The sequence below is a fragment of the Anser cygnoides genome, chromosome 1 (assembly GCF_040182565.1).
Source record: "Anser cygnoides isolate HZ-2024a breed goose chromosome 1, Taihu_goose_T2T_genome, whole genome shotgun sequence".
NCBI lineage: Eukaryota > Metazoa > Chordata > Aves > Anseriformes > Anatidae > Anser > Anser cygnoides.
This window is the reverse complement of record NC_089873.1, coordinates 89,547,940-89,563,960: the sequence shown is the minus strand read 5'-3', so window position 1 is coordinate 89,563,960 and position 16,021 is coordinate 89,547,940. Positions and strand designations below refer to the sequence as shown.

Here is a 16,021-nt window from a genome sequence, read left to right as displayed (position 1 = left end):
TAATAAGGCTAGGATAATGTATATCTCAGGTCAGATTTGAAGTAAGACTTCTTAAAAAAACAATCTTGTGTTCTTTGGATTTTGTGCAAGATGTTCGAAGAAAGAAAATCCAAGACTTGACAAAGACCTTACAAGCATTATTTCACTTTCAGTCCTCATTCATCCACACCATCAGTAAAGGACATACTCACTGATCTTTTATGTATTTTTAGTATGAAAGGTACACATAAGAGAGAAGCATGCAATTAGCTTCAGACAGCCAGGACCAAAGGCAGTTCCACTGGTTACTTGAGTGATTTTGAAAGTGATGTCTGCAAGCAGCCTTTAACAGCTTGGCTTCTATTGCTTCTTCACTTGACATATATTTCTTTCAGCAACTAAAGAAGATACTCTGGAAAGGGGAAAATTGATTCCACCGATCTGGCAATACAGGGAATCTGCCTTGTGTTTTTTAATTGTTCTGTCTGCTCTGACTGCATTTCTTGCTCTGTTTATGCACATTACAGTAGGCAAATGGCTTTATCAACCATTTTATACCACTTTATAGCAAACTTCAATATTGGAATAAAAATAAACAAAATAGTCCAGTCAATCTGGAGAAGCAAATTATGTTATTTAATCTATTTTCAAATGCCTATTTTGGGAACTTCTCTACATTTCTTCTATGTACAGGGAGGTAACAGCCTTCCCTAATGTAATATATTTACAATTTTTGATGGAATTATTTGCATAAGATTTGAAAAATGCACAAATACTATTGTCTGCTTAAAGTGGAGAAATGACATTAATCCAAATTTACCAATGGTGGCCTGAGGTTAAATAATATACTCCAAATCATACAGTAAATTGGTAAAATAGTCACTTTAGCAACAGTGATTCACAACACTTTTTTTTTTCTCCAATTTTATTTTAAGACAATTGAAAACTTGAAATCAAATGTTTGGTTCACAATGAAAACTACTTCATGGGGCTTAGGAAGATTATTGGTTTTGAATTTGATAAAAATAATTGGGCAATAATAATTTTGGATTTCCTGTTATTTAAATTGTTTACATTTGCTATTGATCAAAAAAAGAGTTATTTGCACACTTCTTCTATAAGCCTCTGAACACAATTCCAGTTCTGAGAGATAAACTTCTGCTATTCTGGTCTGTTTTGATGACTTTCTGTACTGCCAACCAAACTACCAGAAGGCTTCCGTTTCCACTAGCAGAAATATTGATCTCAAGATAGTTGTTTGAAATAACTTCATACCAAACTTCTCCAGAAGACCTTTTGATCTCTTTAAGATCTTACTTCTAGTTCCTTCACTATATTAAAGAGGGGAGCTGAAGGGTGTTACATATAGACAATATCTGTTGTGTGATTCCTCAGTACCTAGAGGTGTCTCACTAGACAGCAGGGATTTGTACACATGGGCTTTCAAAATAACTGTATCAGTCTCAGCAGCACACTGTGTTAAGTTAGCAACTAACTTTTAAATGCAAATACTTTTAAAAGCAAAACTTACAGATTCTTTTAGAGCTTGAAGTAAAGACCCCTGAAGTATATGGAAGAGAGAATTTATTGCAATGAATTTGAAGGAGACTTACAATTCACTAGAATATTTTTCAGAGAATAATCTTTGTTAATTTCTGAATCCTAGTCCTGTCTAAAAATCTGCCTCAACTTAAAAATACCATTAATTTCCTTCCATGATATTAAGACTTCATTGGCAGCTGAACCATGATACTTTTGAATTAGTAAGATCATGTGGCACTCATGGCTGAACTGGGAGTTGAAATTCCTCCAGTCATTCTCTTGCTCAGCCTGTTTCTGAAGTCGTGAAAGTTGTGTACTTGCTTCCCCTCTCTTCTTTACCAGCTGGAAAGCAGCCAAACAATGAGCATTAACTTATTTCTGGCTTCTTAAGAGCAACTAAGTCCCAGGTACAGCACAAGTCCTAAGGCTGCCCAGGCAGACCTGACCAACAGGGTAAATGCACCCTTACTGTAAGGCAATAATAGTAATAATAATAATAGAGTTAGGGTTACAGTAGGCCTAGAAATATTACCAGGTTTAATATCAATTTGTTTCAGTAAGTTTGTATATATTTTTTAGCGTAGCTTTTTGTGTCACTATTTCCATTTCAAAGCCTACTGCAAGCCATTATTTTTCCCCATTTCAGTAGTCCTGTTTCTGTATTCTGTATACTAATTCAAAGCTTAATTCTTTCTTCTGCTGTTGAGGATGGTCGTTCTGTGTTAGCCTGGTGTTAACATAATAAATTTGAGGAGTCTGGTGTGGCTTTCTTTTCACACTAGCTATTCTACAAAGAAGAACAAGGGACATAAAATATACGTATCAATAATGGACAAGAAATTTAATTATATGTACAGTATCTTTGGAAATCCAAGTTGCTTTTAGGTATTGTTGCATTCCTTTTTTACGTTATTCTGGAAAAACATCTAAAATAAGATGATGGCTATCTCACACTAGACTTGATCTCCTCTGCTTAAGGAGCTGGTAGTTAAGTTTTTCAGCAACTCTCATATCTGTATTAGGCATTTTGCTCTACCTAGGCTTGTGAATACTAAGACATATATATGTTATCCCTTTTCAAACATGCACAGATTTTACGGGGAAGAGAAGACGCTAACAATTTTTAATGGCTGGATATTCTGGATTTCTTTACTAGCTCCTGTATCACTCCAGCATTATAAACAGCAAATTATATACATTTTATATGTTATAAAAATATATAAATTACATATTGCAATTTCTATACACTAGATGCATGGAATGAGAGAAAAAGAGTGAGGCTTAGACTTTCAGCTGCACTGATTTGCTTTGAGTTCTGTTGCTTTTTGTTGGAGTTTAGAGACACACAAAGCTGTTGAACCACTCATAAGTCCTGTTAACCTGAATAATGGAGTGTTACGAATGCTTAATCCTCAGTAAAAGGAAGGCATTAGAACCTTAACTTTTAGAAGCAACCACTGATATTGAGGTATCTCAGTGCCTCAAAAGTAGGCAAGTCTTCAGACTCTCAGTCTTAAGATTCTTCTTTAATTCTGACCAAAAGCTAACGTAGCTTTGGTTGTCAACTTCTGACTGAAGTAAGCTTGCCTTTATGGTCTGTTCAGTTACACACCTTACACCTTACTTATTATTGTGCAATGCTGGCAACAGATGTCCAAAGTGGACCGGCAAAATTTGAGTCACCTAGCATTTTTAGGAATGTGAGCAAAATTATTTCTACAAGGTCACCGGAACACAAACAAATGAAATAAAACAGATCTAAACTCACTATCTAGTTCTGAACAGCTGTGTGTCATACGTGCATTCCCTAGCCACTCCAGATGATGTCTTGGTAGCTCATTCCTAATTATAAGTACATTCGCCAAACTTCAGAGCTCTGAAAAGGGATAGCCTCTAAAAATTATGGAAGTTGAAAGAACAGTGCCTTTGTTTTAAAAATACAGAGCTGTCCTCACAGAGAAAACCATTAGGTTACCTCTCCTGAAGGGAGGTAAATGCCAAATCTATAATATCAGGCAAATCAAAGCAATTAATATTAATTTAAAGTTATTTAATAATGTATTGTTTGGGTCCTTCTCTGGGTTGTCTCTGTGCAATGCATGGGACTGCATGGTGGCAGCTATTCAGCAGAGAGAGAGGCAGCACGGTTTCCCTGACAACAGAACTCCAGCTTGATGCATGAGATGTAATTAAAAGGGCCAGAACATCTCCCTTGCAAGCCAGGTCTCTTCTCATTATAATGCTTCACATCATAGATCACATGGGTGACCAGGCACCTGTGCTCTGTTTACTTTTTGCTTTCCCTAGCCATGCTGAAGAGCAGCAAGTAGAAATTGTGTTTCCCTAATTAGGGAGTTCGCTCACCTTTCAAATAGTGGCCAAGCTGCTGAGGCAGAATCTGTTGTTACAGAACTGCCTCTACACAGGGAAGGGGGAAAAAAACTAAAAGACAGAGAACAAGCTGTCATCAAATATTTTCTTAACTGGCCTGGCTTTGTGGAAACGTGGTCTTTGAAATATTTTCCTTGATTTTGGAAGCTGAAAAAATACATGACTTTTTCCATCTGCCTCATCGGCTTCTCTTCTTTGCGTGAAAAAGGTTAGGTGGTGTAAGTTCTGCAGAGCTGCAGCTAGTGCAGCTTGATCAGTAACACATCCCTTTCAAAGTCATAGCTAAAGAATTTGTCTGGGTCCTGACACCAAAGTTACTATCCACACAACATCACACCACAAAGATGGCAGAATCCGAGACACTTTTTTTATGCTTCATGGAATATTATACTGCTATTTCTTAATTGCACGGACTCTTGCATTCTCTTGCATTTGTTAAAATTACCAGAACATTATCTTGGTCTGTTACCAAAAATGACTTATTATTAAACATAAAGCTCTCGCTTCAATTTAACTCTCATTTTTTTTTTATTATTTTTAATTTTCCCCCCAGGGGAATTTTCGGACAGAGTCAACTATAGACTATCCAGATGTAAACCCCAGTGTGGGGTGGAAGGTGAATGCTAATATTGCAACCACATGACAAAATCTCTGGGAAGCTTTACCACAAAAGCAGCACACTGCAAGAATTAAGACGGGCTTCTCTGTGTACCTTGGGAAATACTGCAAACCATCCGTGCTCATGATATTTGAAGAAAGTAGTACTTAAAACATGATCCCTTTACACTTTATGGTTGAAGATGCAGTTAAAAGTCTCACCTTGCACTAGAAGTTGAGATTTTCGTTTGGATATTTGATATTTTGGCATTATTGGTCATCTGCCACTTTTCATAGCCTTATGCTGTTATTTCCTGTAAAAATTGCATAATTTATATGCATAAAAATGATATTTGAGTATTTCATATCTGTAATTCACGTTCCAAAAATAGTGGGAAGCCAATTATGTGCATGCATATGAAAGAACATTAAGAGAACAAAAAAGTTCAAAAAATTTAAATAATTATTTTTAAAATGTACTATTAGAACATTTTATTGTATTCTGTGTGCTCTAAACATGCAGCTAAAGCCCTTGAAATCCAAGTCACTTATAAATTTAAAAATAATGTGGCTATTTCTGACTAAGTTGTGTCCAGAAGAATTTTAAAGAATCTGGAAAGTATGTTTTTATCTCCTTTGTGGAAAAGGTATTTCCTCCTTTTTCCTCCAATTTCTCACAATCTATGAAGACCAACAATTTGCACTGACACTGGATTGCCTTTTGCTGAGTTGTATAATCAAATGAACTCTGAATTTTTCTGTCTGAGTGGCAGTAGTTGAAGTTTTTGAAGTTAGTCTTCCATTACCACTTATAAGTAAAGAAAAACACATCCAAAGTTCATCAAATTCACACAAATATGGTTAGTTTAGATTCCACTCTAAGATTTTTATCTTTTTTCAAAACTGCAAGCTCTCAGAATCAAGGAACAATTTTGCTGGAATGGTCCCTGTCTTTCATTTACTGGAGTTGGCATTGTAACTCATTTAAACAAAAATAATCTCATGACAATTACTTCCTCAAGATCCTAACAAACTTAAATAATTTTTTAGAACTCCTGTAAAAACATTTCATGATCAAATGCAAACATAATTTGGAAAAAGAATGAAAAAAGGGCTTCCATAATGCTAGTGACCCCTAGATTTTCAGAACTGGCCCACTAGGTTCTAATTATAAATATTTTAAATCCCTGCACATACTTGAATATTACACACAATTGTTCCAATCACTGCTGTTGTTTTTTTTTAATGGCTTTGTTGTGAAAATGCTTGAGGTCTTCTTGATATTGTCATTTAACACAGTATTCTACTTTTTAAAATATATATAGGAAAATAAACAAGTTACAACACTGGATGTATACAGTAGCTATACCGTTGATGTGTATATTTGTTTGGGTAGAGTTGTGATCTTCAAATTAGGCTCTAGATTTGCCAAATGCCAGGTCAGTAATCAGGAGCATAACTCCATAAACAAGATGCTATACTGAAGGAAATTATTTTTGTTAAATAAAAAATTGAAAGATACTAGAACTATTAGTGCTACAGGTAATGGACTAATTACTGTGAATGGAAAGCAGGAGAGAGTGGGTGTTTTCTCTGCCTGCTGCCTTCTAACTCTAGCAGAAGCAACAGCCTCTCTGCTGCTTCTCTGAAGATAGGAGAAAACTTGGTCTTTCAAAAGTGCCTCCCCAAACAGACTGGATGTCCTCTACCTAATAGCATAAGTATTTTGCAAACACTGCATGGATTAATATTCTTCAAAGAAAAGGTCACATGAATCCTTTCTAATGGGAAAAGCATTAAGTAACTTAGCTGCCCCAGTTGATAAACACCAACTCCCATAATATTCGTCAGCAGCGGTTTCACCTTAGTTATTAACAATACTAAAATATTCAGTGGTATTTATACTGTGCTTTGACCTAGTGCTAAGTAGGGATACTATGATTCCTTAACTGGAAGCTGCACACAGACTTTTACCCTTTTTAAGTCATCTTAGGCCTTAGAGGGTGAATGATGTGTACTGGATCCGTAAACATCATTTAATATCATGTTTTCAGCTTAGTGGAAAGCTGTCACTTTCAGTTTTTAAATAACGATTCCTGACGTTTCTACTTTAACACACTGTAGCTCCAAGTTACATTTGTCCTCGTTTCCTATTCATTACAAACTTTTTCCTTTATATTCACTTCCCAAAAATCAAAAGGACGTATTCTGTTCCCGATTTATCTCTGTCACTGTTAACACGAAAGTATGTAAGTAACCAAGGACAAAATCTGAGTATGTATGCAGTAAACCCCTTAAGTTACATCTTGGAAAAGCATCATCACAAAAAGTATCTACAGACCAGTCTGATCTATAAGTCTACAGACTGGTCTAAAAAGTACAGGTGATGGCAGAAACTAGAGTGAAGTCTCATTAGTAAGACTTCATTATCTTGACAATAGATTACCAACATTTATTAGTAGAATGAAACATTGTTATAGCTAAAATTATACCTTTCAGGATAAAGAAACACTGTGATGCAGTAACTTTAACTTTTCATTATGCCTGCTCATTTATTTGCTAATTCACAAAATTCTGTAAACCTCTGTAATTCTCCAAGTGGGTTGTGAGAATTAGTGAGAGTCTAATGTATTGTAGTGATAGCATTGTTCGCTGTGTAATAAAGAATACAGTAATTAAGTAGTACTTAAAATATACGGTCAAGCCCACCTATCAGCTCTCTTAATGAAACAGTCCTTTTAAATGAATAGTGTTTTTTTTTTCCATGCACCAAAACATCTTGCATTAGCTCAGTGTAAAAGCGCTCATTTAATATCACTAGTAATAATAGGATTTCCATTTTTAATGTCAAGAGAAAAACACTAGTTTCTTGCTCCACAGAGAACTTTATGTCCATTATTGCACATGGCACAAGCGGATTAGCAAATTTAAACAGACTTTTCAGCAACAGTTATTGACTTCAGTGTAGTTGGACAGTGTGGGTATGGTAAGAAGTATTATATATTTAGTTATATGCATAAAAGGATTTGAAAATCTTTAAGATACCAAAAGTCTTTAAGTTTTTAAGAGATTCTTTTTAGAATAACAGGGTCATACAAAAGTGAAAATTCCCTCTATGTACTGTACTTCAACTGCCATAAATAAGGTTTCTTGATGGTGACTCCTTACCCACAATAACGTGTCTATTTCTTCCCTGAGACTATCAAAGAAGGGATAGAGCATCACAGGGTTGATGATAAAACCAGTACAGCCAAAAGTGACTTACATGGATCAAGGAAAAAAGGCTTCCAAGATTTATGAAGTCTGTAGGTATACATGTCTCGAAAAACCTCAAGCACGCAAAGCTATTATCATGCAAACTTAGAAAATGCTTAAAGAAAAGTATGAATAGTAAGTGCTACATCAAGAATGTATATAAGAACAGGCAAAAATACTGTTGACACATACTCTGCTCTTAATCTTATTAAAATACCAAAAAAAAAAAAAAGTAAAAAATGGGTTTGAGAACTGAGGAGCAGCCAGTAGCCTTACCACAGTATCGCTTTGTACTCTTATTCTATGTAATTCTCAGTACTGGCTTCTCTGGACATTTGTGGTAATTTCTTACACTCAAACATCTTGGTACCCCCACTGTATAGCAGAAACCTGAGATGCTGAATGTCTGGTAAAAAAAATTTGGGTAGAGCTAGAAGCAATGATGATAAAAAGCTTAGCATGTGAATACTGTCTCACAAAACAAACTGGGCTATTTTATCAGTCCAAGAGTTCGCATGAAATTTGCTGGTACTAAATCTCTGATCCAATAGGTACTGTGTAGTACTCTCCAATTGTAGAATAATTTCTCCTTTCTGGTATGGGGAATTGTGTTGTATTCAAATCACTGGAGATGCAATCCATCTGGAGCTGCCTGTACCCAAGCCAGCTACCCACTCTGCCTTCACACAGGGACAGAAACAGAAATTTCTGGGGCAGCATTCATCTCGCTCTAAAGCAGACGCTGAAAACAGGGTGGATGACTCGCCCCACTGTTTCTTCTTTATGTGTCAGTACTATAAACAACTTAAGTGACCACATATACAAACATGTTACTTTCTCTTCTTGATCTTTCTGAGGGTTATCCTCTGAATGTGTAAAATGTTAATGGAACTACTGTCTCAACTACAGACAAACTTGCCTTCAAGGTTACCCTGAAATTATTTCTGCAGTCTAAAGCCCTCTGTATGCCAGCAACAATCATACCATTTGGGGCATTTTGCCACTTGCATTGTACTCCATTGCTTTATTCCTTGTGCTCCTTATATTATATATATAGTTCATATTATATAACTATATATATATAGTTATATATATATAGTTCATTATATATAGTCCATATTATATATATAGTTCTTTGATTAGTGATGGTCCTTGTGTTGTAACAGATGTAGACCACTGAACACCAAGTTATAGAGGTCAAATCAATGTTATGTAGCATAATGCCCTATTGTGACCATGTAAGGTTCAGTCCCTCACTTATACTTCCATGGTTGTTTATGTTTATGATGCAATCCTCAAATGAACAGGAAATCTATACCTCAAATAATATTACCTCTGGACAATCAAAAGAGAAAACTACATACAGATAGAGAGAGTTGCTGGCAATCATGTATGGAGAAACCATAATGGAGCCCTGTGGCTTCATCTCAGTTGGTCATGCTGCATTTCCTTCTGGCAATCAAAAACTTTATATTTTCAACACATTGAGAACACCATCCCTACATTATGTTTTTTAGACTTAGAACCTCTTTGTATCATCTAACAAATGTTGGTTTACAGATCTGTTTTTATATAATCCTCCACTGCCAATTTAAGGTTGTGAGCAGTATTTTTCTGTACTCTTCTTGTGGAGTCTGACTTTCCCAGAACTTTTTGTTTTGTTCTGATTTCTCATTTATTCCTGCACAATAATGGATTTAATTTAAATTTAACATTATTGGGTCAATATTACTTTCCCAGAGAGCTTTCCACTTGATCTTTTCAGCAGTCTTAGCAAAGCTGCATTTCTGCAAACTTCTGATGAAGTTTGGTGTTGTTTTTACAGTGCTATTATGTTCTCTATACATGAAATATTAAGCTTATGACAGGTTGCCAGTCTGGAGGCAACAGGCTGGTTTAAATGCCTCAGGGGTGTCATGCCAATCAATTCTCTTGTCTCTTTTTACCAGCCATAGAAATATGTATCAATGAAGGGTGAATAATTAAAGTGAGAGGAAGAATTATAAGGGACAAGAAAATGTCACAAGAGTGGGAATTCAATAGAAAAGAGTTAAGAGAAATCCAGTCTGCATAATCTAGTTCTCCAAACCACAGTAATTGCAGTGTGCCATTTATAAATTGCCACACATTTTTTCCTCACTTGCCTCATTTTGGAACTTCAAAATATCTAGTTTGATCTGAAGATATCAAAAGCTGATGTGAAGGGCTGCAGAAATGAAAACTATCCCTCCATGACAGTCCTGTAGTATTCAGGAATTATTTTGATTGCTGTTACTGAAATCACATCACAGCAGCCTTCCTAGTTCCTTCAGAAACATCAGACAGGAAAGGAGTAAACGTTCTCCAACTTCTTAGACTGAAGATTCTAAAGAACACAAATTTCAGGTATGTCAGAGGAGAGTATCCTCCACCAGTTAAGTTGCTTTAAACATACAGAATTCCTCACATCTCTAAGGAACATTGGAGAGGAAGGAAAAGACAAAGAAATATTGTCAGGCAGTTTTTGCTTTCAGAGAAGACCAAATTCTACCTACTCAGCAGGGTCCCTCTCTATTTGTTTTTTATGTATTTTTAGAACCACGTGGATCTACCTAGAGCATGAACCTGGAAAGGACAATTATCATCTCTCTGACAGTTAGCATCCTCAATCAACCTCAGCTTTATCTGCTATTCAATTTATCTAACCACTTCTTTCATCTGATCTCCTTTCTGTCTTTCCCTTCTTATCCTCTGAATTGCACAGTGAAAGGCTAAACAAATTCTGTAATGAGTTCCCCATATTTATCGCCATGTTCAGGTCTGTATTTCTACCACACTCTCAGGTAATCAGGAAAGCATAACAACCACTTCTTAGAACAGGTACTGGATTTTCTTATCTCATTTTGAACATAGAAACATCTGTGGCAAAGTTCACAGAGGCTCAGCCAGAGCCACTGTAGTGGTCACTTTAACATTACCATTAAGCACAACTCTTTCCATACTCACATATCCATATTCACATTCACATCCATATTCATATTCCAAATTAGATACTCACTTATATGTAGTTGCAAGGTAATTTTTTCTCCAAGAGTACAGCGAGTAAAGAATAAAGTCATGGACAACTCAAAATCATGACAAGGACAGATGACGATCAGATATTAAAAGCAGCTTAATAAGCAAAGTTGAAACAGCTTGCACTCTGAATAAATTCTATATAAGGTTTGTACACAGGTCCTATAGGGTTTTGTCCTAGCAATTGTCAAGTTAAGTAAATCCAGATTTGTGTGAAATACCGATTAAAATAATAAATTTGTTTATCCAGTTGACAGCCAGAATTCTTTTTTTTTTTTACTAGTATGAAAACAAAACCAGCTTGACATTATACATATACCTTAAGAAAAATTACATTTTTCATGTTTTTGTTGGTCACAAAGGTTTATGCTAAGGAGATATCTCCTAAGGTATTGCACTCTGGCACAATGCAAACCTAACTTTACTTATTCTTAAAAACAATAACATTTATTTCCAAGCAGTTCCTTAATTTCCAGCCATTTTTATGTCACCTCACTTGCTAAAAGGCTAACAGTGTTCTCAAATATTATTGCAAGAGCTCAGCTGCATACAGAAAACCTTAGCTATGTCCAGATGCTCATTTGTATGTCCAGTTTTAAACATAAGTTACTTGCAATAATTTCAGATAATAGATTATTTCATTCATGGCCAGATAGAAGCCAGTAATCTTCTGTAATGGATATTATTTCGCTATAGTCTGTTTATAAGCATTTATTTACAATTATGTAATTAGCACTGAAGTTACAATAACTTCTACAGAGTTGAATTTATCAATAACTGAAGTCTTGGAGCACTCAAAGGCAGTCAGTTGTGGAGTACAGTGCCGTTAAACAATCTCCCTCTTTTTTTTGTTGAAATTCAGCTCATATAAAAAACTTCAATACCTGGAAATTATATATCAGCAATTTTACTTTGAACCTTAATATATGGAGTATTTTTTTGCTTCAATTTCACCTACATTTGCAGCAGAGGCTCAGTGGCAAGATTTGTTAGATTAGTTAGCCAAACTTTTCATTGCAATCCCAAAAGGATAAGCAGTAGGATTCAAAACCTTGCTTGCCAGCACTCTAACTGCTAGAGAGCAGTTTCCTGAAGATCTAGTAATTATTTATAAATTGCATTTAGGTCCCAGATACTTTGTACTCCAAATTAACATACACAAAATATGCTCAAATTCTAAGTTAAAAGGAAAAAAAAAATAAGATTATAATAGCTACATGTAGATTTTCCTCAGTTTGCCCAAAAAGTTTTCTTCCTTTCCTTATCTCTTTCTTGGATGGGTAGTATGTAAAGTATTCAGTGTCATCTGAAGGGGTATCAACAGGCTTTCTACGAGGGTATCAAACACAGTGAGTATAAATTCATAATAGGAAATGAAGCATAAAGACTAAAATCCCATTACAAGCGCTGTCAGAGATTTTGTAAGCATTTAGAGATTAAACTCAAAATATTATAGACCAGCAGAATTACCATAACCATGGGACTGGACTGTAATCTGATGTAAAGGATCATTATTTTTCACTTACCAAGCTTCAGAGTACTTTGGAGATATGTGGTCAGAAGTGCTGTCCTGAGCAAACAATGCTTCTGGCTGTATTATTTGAAGACTCTGAATCCTGGTCACCCACACATTCTGATCTCCTTTGGATTTCTGAATTTGAAAAACAAAACAAAACAAAACAAAAACACATTTGGTTATAATTACCTTCAGGTTATCTATTTACTTTTGCCTTCTGAATTTCCTCATATCCCACTGTTCATAAATACCTATATCTATATGGATCTATCTTTTTAATCTCCCCAGATACAACTTAATACTAAACTGAGAGTTTAGTATTTCATTTTTGAATCGTTCTTTTCATTTTTTCCCCTTATAACTTAGAATATCTGTTAAACTTGTAATTAATTTTAATTAGCTACAGGCTATCAGTGCTAAAGATCTGTAATTTATACCTCTTCTTCATGCCTGTGGAAAAATAACTCTAAAATTGACCTATTTAAAAAAGGTTATAATCAAACTGCTTTGCTTAATAGTGAGCTTGTTCTGAAGGAATACTAAAGCTGAAGCAGAGGGTAAATGTATTTGGAAAGGGTAGTTTTATTCCCTCCACAGGAAAAAAAAAAAAAAAAAAAAAAGGAGGACACTGATGTGTTATCAAAGATGATATTCTTACATACTGAAAAATATCTGAGAGGATAACGGTGTGTAACTGGTTTATGATTTTACTATTGACTCTAAAATACACAGGAAAAATATAAAACCCTACCAGTGTAGCATAAAGTTAATCCCTGTAAGAAGGTAATGAAGCTGCTAATGTTTGACTAAGTATCATCCTTAGTTAACACACTGCTACGCAGACATAGAAGAACAAATGACTTAGCTCAGTGTCTCACACAAGTGAACATTTATTACAGTAGGGCAGCAAAGGCCAGTAAGAATATCAGTCAAATTACTCTGATGAGGGTTGTCGTTACACGAGACATAGCACAGCTGAAACCCAAAAAAATACTTCTAATTATAAGCAGAGGAGACACCTACACTTACAACAAAATCCCTACAAGAGGTTTTCTTCCTGCTTGACCTTAACTCCACTTAGCCACTTAAAGTGATTTTCCTTACTCACTTGATTATTCATCATCTTATGCCTAGGCTTGGCAGTTGAATCAATGTTTCCAATAAGTCGTCATACAAAACAAAAAAAAAAAAAGAAAAACAAGACACAAAAATACATACAGTGATTCTCTTTTGATTGCTATTTACTGCTATTGCACATTTTATAGAGATTACCTTGCGTACCTTGCAGTATTACAAGACAGCAGGGGGCCACATAATGTAAGACATCGGGAAAATGTCTGAACTCAAAATGGATCATAAAAGGTAGTCACAAGTACAGAAGACAGCAATAACATTTTTGAAGGTAAAAATGTGAAAGAATGATAGTGGCAAGGAAGTTAAAATTTTAATATTTACAATAACATAATTTGAAGTGCCTAGAAAAGCAAATATTCTTCAAAACCTTTAAAGTCTGGTAGTCCCATAAAATTAAATACTACAGCAAAAGAATCTTAGAAGACACTATTGTGGAATAGCGATTAGATTATTTGTTGCAAGTAAAAGTCTTTTAGACAACCTCCTGCAGTCGTTTAGAAGGGAATCTCATCCAACTATTTTTTTGCAAGTTAGATATTTTTTTTCCCAAATAAATATTTGTTCATGTCACAAGTTGGTCCAAAATGACCACCACTAATAATGAAGTATCTCCTGAAATATTTGAACATCATAAATGAGAAAGAGCGACTAACTGACAATTTTCTTAAGCTGCTAAGGAAACTCTTAAGTTTGATAGACTGCAATCACTACCATGAAATCAGTAAATGTAGACACAACTACCATTGTTTTCAAGAGTTTACATGTTCACAGAATCACAGAATCACAGAATCGTCTAGGTTGGAAGAGACCTCCAAGATCACCTAGTCCAACCTCAGCCCTAACACTAACAAGTCCTACACTAAACCATATCACTAAGGGCTACATCTAAACGTCTTTTAAAGACCTCCAGCGATGGCGACTCAACCACTGCCCTGGGCAGCCCATTCCAATGCCTAACAACCCTTTCGGTAAAGAAGTTCTTCCTAACATCCAACCTAAACCTCCCCTGGCACAACTTTAGCCCATTCCCCCTCGTCCTGTCACCAGGCATGTGGGAGAACAGACCAACCCCCACCTCTCTACAGCCTCCTTTAAGGTACCTATAGAGAGCGATGAGGTCGCCCCTGAGCCTCCTCTTCTCCAGGCTAAACAACCCCAGCTCCCTCAGCCGCTCCTCGTAAGACTTGTTCTCCAGACCCTTCACCAGCTTCGTTGCCCTTCTCTGGACTCTCTCAAGCACCTCCATGTCCTTCCTGTAGCGAGGGGCCCAAAACTGAACACAGTACTCGAGGTGCGGCCTCACCAGAGCTGAGTACAGGGGGACAATCACCTCCCTAGACCTGCTGGCCACACTGCTTCTTATGCAAGCCAGGATGCTGTTGGCCTTCTTGGCCACCTGAGCACACTGCTGGCTCATATTCAGCTGCCTATCAACCAGTACTGCCAGGTCCTTCTCCGCCAGGCAGCTTTCCAACCACTCTTCTCCCAGCCTGTAGCGCTGCTTAGGGTTGTTACACCCCAGGTGCAGGACCCGGCACTTGGCCTTGTTGAACTTCATACAGTTGACCTCAGCCCATCGGTCCAGCCTATCCAGATCCTCCTGCAGAGCCTTCCTTCCCTCGAGCAGATCGACACATGCACCTAACTTGTTGTCATCTGCAAACTTACTGAGGGTGCACTCAATCCCCTCATCCAGGTCATCGATAAAGATATTAAAGAGGACCGGCCCCAGCACTGAGCCCTGGGGGACTCCACTAGTGACCGGCCTCCAACTGGATTTGGCTCCATTCACCACAACTCTTTGGGCCCGGCCATCCAGCCAGTTTTTAACCCAACAAAGCGTATGCCAGTCCAAGCCACGAGCAGCCAGTTCCTTGAGGATGTTAGAACCCCTCACTGAGAAAACCCCACTCTGGAATAATAAAATCTCCTACAAAAAATATGCACCTCTCAAGAGTCATTTGTTAGTAAGTATGAGGACTCTAATGAAAAAATACATCTTCACTTGTTGAATCCTCCAACCTATCTCATAGAATCATAGAATTGTTTAGGTTGGAAAAGACCTATAAAATCATAGTCCATAATCCTATTCCAATTGTTAAATTAACCTAGCACTGCTAAACCTACCACTAAACCATGTCTCTAAGCACCACATCCACACATCTTTTAAACACCTCTAGGGATGGTCACTCAACTGCTTCCCTGGGTAGCCTGTTGCACAGCCTCACAACCCTTTCAGTGAAGACTTTTTTTTTTTTTTCTGAATATCCAACCTAAACCTCCCCCGGTGCAACCTGAGACCATTTCATCTTGTTCTATAGCTTGTTGCTTAGGAGAAGAGACCAACCATCACCTCTCTACAACCTCTTTAACAACAGTTTTTACAAAAATTTCAAGAACTGAACAGAATTAGCATACATTTCTCCATCATACTCAAATCTTACACGAGGTGATGTAAGCTCTACTTGATATTTGCTGTGGGACTGGTATCAGTACAAAGGATTTATCTGCTTTTCAGAATGTGGCTCCAATACAGTGATTTTCTTAGATGAA

At 36.6% G+C, this 16,021-nt stretch overlaps 1 long non-coding RNA gene across 1 annotated transcript in view; it reads right to left on the bottom strand.

The window, feature by feature from the left end:
* LOC106037309 (uncharacterized) overlaps positions 1-16,021 on the bottom strand; it is a 131,524-nt gene that overhangs the window by 88,885 nt on the left and 26,618 nt on the right. The window contains exon 3 of the long non-coding RNA XR_001207940.3: positions 12,345-12,469. This is a non-coding gene — a long non-coding RNA (uncharacterized lncRNA). The remainder of the gene's footprint in view (positions 1-12,344; positions 12,470-16,021) is intronic.